Source organism: Schistocerca serialis, chromosome 4 (assembly GCF_023864345.2).
Source record: "Schistocerca serialis cubense isolate TAMUIC-IGC-003099 chromosome 4, iqSchSeri2.2, whole genome shotgun sequence".
Lineage (NCBI taxonomy): Eukaryota > Metazoa > Arthropoda > Insecta > Orthoptera > Acrididae > Schistocerca > Schistocerca serialis.
The window spans coordinates 385,997,834-386,004,060 of NC_064641.1; positions in this window are offsets into that span (position 1 = coordinate 385,997,834).

Here is a 6,227-nt window from a genome sequence, read left to right on the forward strand (position 1 = left end):
TAACCTAGGGGTGTCTAAAGCAGAGTAATGAATATATTTACGAAAAAAGTTAATTAAAACCAAAAAGCTGCGTAGTTGTTTCGTCGTCGTAGAAACAGTAATGTCACGTAAAGCTTGAAGTTTTTCCGGGTCAGGCGCAATGCCTTCTGCTGAAATTACATGTCCAAGAAATTGTATAGAAGTTTTCCCAACGTGCGATTTGCTGAGATTAACTGTGAGGCCTTGTGCACGTTAAGTTCGTAACAGTTGTTCAAGAATCAGATTGTGTTCAGACCAGTTAACTTCTGCAATAAGAATGTCGTCTACATACGTTGTGATTCTGTCTTTAAGTTCTGTCGGAAGTATACTATTCAAACCGCGAATAAATGCTGCTGAAGAAATAGTTAAACCGAACGGTAATTTACAAAATTGATAACAGTCACCAAAACCGAGAAAAGCCGTGTACTTTCTGCAGTTCGGATGGAGCTGAATTTGCCAAAATCCCGATTTCAAATCTAATATGGAATAAATAGCAGTACCATGAAATTTCTGTAGAAGTTCTTCTAGTGTCTGTGGGCGATCTGTTTCATTAATAATAATGTCGTTGATGTGACGCGAATCAAGTACGAGGCGAAGTGAACCATCCTTTTTCTTAACAATATGGAGTGGGTTTATGTACGGACTAACTGCCGGTTCAATAATTCCTTGGTCAAGCATAGCTTGCAATTCTTTCTTAACTTGTTCTCTGTGAATATACGGAATGGGATAATGTTTGGCTTTAAATGTGTCGTGCTGTTTAACTTGAAATTCATACATAAAACCGGACATAGTACCAGGGACGTTGTCAAAAACTGGAGCTTGCTGTAAAATAATTTTGCGCAGTTGCGTGCGTTCGTCGTCTGTATTTGCACTGCTCTGTTTAGCTTTATCAGAAATCATTTGTATAACGTCATAGTCGGCTTCGTCTGGAGTATTATAGTTGTGTACGTACGTATCTGTGAACAATGTGGAATGACAGTCTATGTTACGTGATGCGGAAATGACCTCTGTACGATTAATTGTTTGTTCTTCTGCAGATAAAGAGTGCTGAAATTCTAAAGCCAGTTGTACATTTTCATCCTTTAACATTAAATAGGAGTTTTGAAAGTCAATAATTGCGTCATGTTGTACCAGAAAATTCGTACCTAAAATAACGTCTGTTGTCAATAAGGGAACAATCCAAAAATTTGAGTGAAATGTATGACCTGCAATACAAAATGATAAATGTGTCTGTAATTTTACCAGATACTACTGCTTTTACTTTAGTTTTGCCTAATGGTAATATAGGATAGATATTCTCTTTGTTACATTCGTTGAAAGTTTCCCCATTTATAACTGACATAGGTGATCCAGAATCGATTACTGCTGAAAATCTTGATGATCCAATCTTTACTTCAATGACAGGGTGTGAAATGGTTTTTTGAATAACTGGTCTTTCCTGAAAAAGAGTGTCACGGATGTCGTCAAAAGTAATAACATTTTCGTGAACAAGATTCTGCGTGTCAAAAGTATTGCTTGCGTTGCTGGAAGATGCAACCTGTACTATATCTAGTCAAATTTTATCTGACGTGCTATTATTTGCGGGAGGATGCTGTGGCATTTCAACTATTTGTACTGTTCTTCCTGACGTATTACGTTCGGGGTGATATCTACTGTCTGGTTCATTCATGATAATGTGTTTTTGCGGATGATTTTGCTGCTAGTAAGACCGACTATTGTTAAACGTACGCTGAAAATTGTGCTCATTACTTTTACGTCTGTCATGATAGTCATTTCTATACGGTGCGTTGCGATAGGAGTTAAAATGATGTGTTTTCTGTACGTACTGATTTCCTTGCTACTGTGCGTTACTATTTGGTGGAGCCGACGCTATACGTTTAGGCGACGAAACATTAAAGCTTGGTTGACCTTGCAGACAGCATTGTTGGTTAGGTATGCTAACCGGCTGGTTTTGTTGCTGTTGTTGGGAAGAACCTCTATTGTTGCCAAAATGCGTCTGCGATAGCTGAAAATTTTGTACATACCGATGATTATAATTTTGTCTGTCGTTAAAATTACGCTGATAGTTCTTGTCATTTCGGGAGTGTCTTATGAAAATGTCACTTTCGGTAAAACTTGTCATATCGGGTTTTCTTTACACATTCTTAATTCTAGATAGATCGATAGTTGAAGAGCTGTTTTGATAGATATAAAGGATAGTAAAAGAGAAGGCAGTAATGCAGAAAACTAAAGATGAAATAGCACTACTACGACTGGGGCCCTGTGCACGCTACGGCACATATTCATCGAAGTGTAATGAATCCCCTGAGGTCTCTTACACACTGCAAATAAATTTTAATTTCTGCGTTACAGGCAATGGCGGTAAAAATTCAAAAGTAAATTGTTGTATCCAGGCCAGTTCTAGTTTCTGCATTACAGGCAATGCTGTTGAAAATACAAAAGCAAATTGTCGTATCCAGTCCAAAGCGTGTACCTGTGATCTATCATTTTTAAATACCTTAAATTTCCTCACTGATAGAAAGTGCTTGTAATCAAAATTATCGTCTCTGTATGTCTGAACAGGTTCAGGATTGTATGAGAATCTATTTGTCTGTGACTGTTCGGAATCTAACTCACGTACTCTTTGTAAATTACCTAAATTATACTGGCTGCGTAAGTCTGACAAATGTTCGCAAAGTGGCGTATACTGTGATGTGTTAAAGGCTGGGGTATTTTTCATCTCCGTCACTTCGTGCTGTAAAGATGACAATTTTCTACGTAATATATTATTGGACGAACCTATCTCACTGATCGTCTGCTGTAAATTTTGGAATTCGGGTGTTCGATTAAACGAAACTGGTGACGTATCGTCTGATTTGGTGTCATTATTACTTTCGATAACATCAATACGACTGGCCAATTCATCATAATTTTCAGTCAGTATTTTTACCTGAGCATCGTTTTTAGTATCGCAAGCATTAATTTGTTCTTGTATTTTACGTGTGGTTTTGTTTAATTTCTTAACGTCTACTTTGATGGCATCGGGATCCTGTATTAGTTCTAATTGTTCAAGTCTGTCGGTCACTGTCTGAAAGTCTACTATGTGTGTGTGTCTGTTTTTCTTTTAAGGTCAGAGATTTCATCATGTAATTCGGTGTTAAACTGTTTGATAGCATTAATTTCGTCTGATACTGTAGCAATATTGTTGTCTACGTATATTTTTGCTTTCGTAAGCAATTTACGCTTATCTTCCTGTCTCTGTGCAGTAATTGTTTCCATGACTTGTCGCTTTACTTTATTCTGTTCCTGTATAAATTTACGGTAACGCGTTTCACTGTTTTGTAGGTGTTGATTAAAACGTTCGTCAATTTGGCTGTTCTGTTGGTCAAATTTCGCGTCTACTTTCGCATCCAGCGTGTGTGAAAGTTCTGCTGACATTAATTTAAACTCGTCGCGTAACTGTGTTGCGTTTTCAGAGCATTGTTTAGCGACTGCACTAATTTCATCTCTAAGTAATTTAGTTGTGGCTGCATGTGTATTATTTACATCTTGTGCCACAGATCTAATTTCTTCACTACTGTTCCTAGCACAAGCCTTAATTTCTTCACGTAATTGTTCTTTAGTATCATGACATTGCACGGCAATGGCTGTAATCTGTTCACTAAGCTGTTTAAAATTGTTGTCTTGTTTTTCATTAAGTTGTTTGTTCGATTCGTTAATTTGTTCTTTGATATTTTCTTTAAGTTGTTTGTTCTGGTTGTCGTATTTTTCATTGAGTTGAAGTAATAATGCCATAACTTGATCCATCCCAAAATTAGCTGCTGTATTTTCTGTGCCGTGTGATGGTGTATCTGAATGTATCACGTTTTGTATAACCATTTGGTCATTCTGTGATTTACAAAAAGGTTTGCCAATCGGATGTGCACTGTTGGCCACTACATTGGAATCAACCAAATCTGACGCACTTTGAGTACATTGTTCACCTTCGTTAGAAACAATTATTTGCTCACAATTCAAATTTTGCAATCCAGGTGTGACAAACTGAGCAGCATTCATTGTAACGGAACGTGCCACGTCATCATTTGTTACATTTACTCTGGATATAATTGGATTTGTTTGCTCATCATTAGGATCAAAATCAATATTAGTGGTCGGTACGCACTGATTGTCTGTAAATGGAGGATTATCATTACTACACTGAGTGTCGCAAATATTATCGGTCAAGCTATTAGAGTCGGCTATTTCACTCATTGCACATCGCGATGTACTGTTAACAGTTTTTCTTGGCATTTTTCACAAATCAAAATTAAGCACAAAAATGAAACAAAGACGAAGCAAAATTGGAACAAACACAATTACAACAAAGAGCAATAAATTGCCGATGATCTGTGAAGGAAAGAGTGACAAATTAGTAAATGTGTTGCTCCAGATGCAAATTACATTTAAGTAAATAAGAGCAGATATATGACTACTTCTCACAGACTCACAAAGAAATACGATCCTAGCAGGGTCGCCAAGTGTAACCTCCATACAAAAAATATAATTTAAATATTATTTGGTTAATGATTCTAATTTCAGTGTAACCTCCCCACACGAAATTATTAAATAAATTAAATATGAATAGTGAATGAGATTCTACTTTAGTGTAACCTCTCTACAGAAATTAATTCACAATTAACCTCCACACAAAACTGGTTCCCATTTAATATACCCACAAAATTCTTTTCTCATTTAATATAAGCTCGAAACAGAAAAATTCCTAAACCTCGTAATAAAAAAATAAATTCAGTAACCTGGTAAAATTTGGACGACAGCAGTGCTGCGTCATGGCCCTGTAAGATCATTCAGAATAAAAAGCAAAAATTCTCACCTCGATAAAGTCGGCAACTATCTACTCTTACAATAGCTCTTTTCCGGCGCAGCTCTATGCAATGCTGGCCTATACATTTGTTATTTATGAAAGGAAGCAAATGATTTTTCTTTTGCAACAATCGGAATGATCATGCATTGAAAAAAAAAATTAAATTCTTTAAACTGAAATGAATGCTTGTTATTATTAGGACATTTTTAAAAGATATGCATTGGAGTTTACATAATATTACTAGATATGCGCGAGGCTGCTTTTTTTACCTGATACAATAATACTCAGGCTCCGGCATCGCTGCACCGCGACTGGCCCAGCCAACATGATACACCAGAGCAGACCAGACCAGAGCAGACACACACACTGGCAACAACTTACTGCTACTGCTACACAGTTCGTACAGTCAACACTGCTCTCTGGTCAGCGATTCTCTTATACCTTGCATATCGCAGGCAGCGCATGAGCAATACATCGAAATTACATCTGCTCGGACCTCTTACAAGGTTATCAAGATTTAAGTGAGTTTGAAGGTGGTGTATTAGTCGGCGCATGAGTGATGGGACACAGCATTTCCTGGGTAGCGATGAAGTGAGGATTTTCACGTACGACCATTTCACAAGTGTACCGTAAATATCAGGAATGCGGTGAAACATCAAATCTCCGCTATCGCTGCGGCCAGATAAAGATCCTGCAAGAACGGAACTAACGACGACTGAAGAGAATCGTTCAACGTGACAGAAGTGCAAACCTTCCGCAAACTGCTGCAGATTTCAGTGCTGGACCATCAACAAGTTCAACGAAACATCATCTATATGGGCTTTCGGAGCCTAAGGCCCACTAGTGTACCCTTGATGACTGCAAGACACAAGGCTTTACACCTCGCCTGGGCCTGTCAACACCGACTTGACAGTTGATGATTGGAAACATGGTGCCTGGTCGGAAGAGTCTCGTTTGAAATTGTATCGAGCGGCTGGACGTGTACGGGTTTGGAGACAACCTCATGAATCCACAGATCCTGCATTTCACCAGGGGACTGTTCAGGCTTGTGGAGCCTCTTTAATGGTGCGGGGCGTGTGCAGTTGGAGTGATATGGGACCCCTCATACGCCTAGATACGACTCTGATAGGTGACACGTACATACGCACCCTGTCTGATCAGCTCCCATCCATTCATGTCCATTTTGTATTACGACGGATTTGGGCAATCCCATCAGGACAATGCGACACCCCAAATGTCCAGAATTGCTATACTATGGCTCCAGGAACACTCTTCTGAGTTTAAACACTTCCGCTGCCCATCATACTCTCCAGACATGAACATTATTGAGCGTATCTTGGATGCCATGCAACGTGTTGTTCGTAAGAGA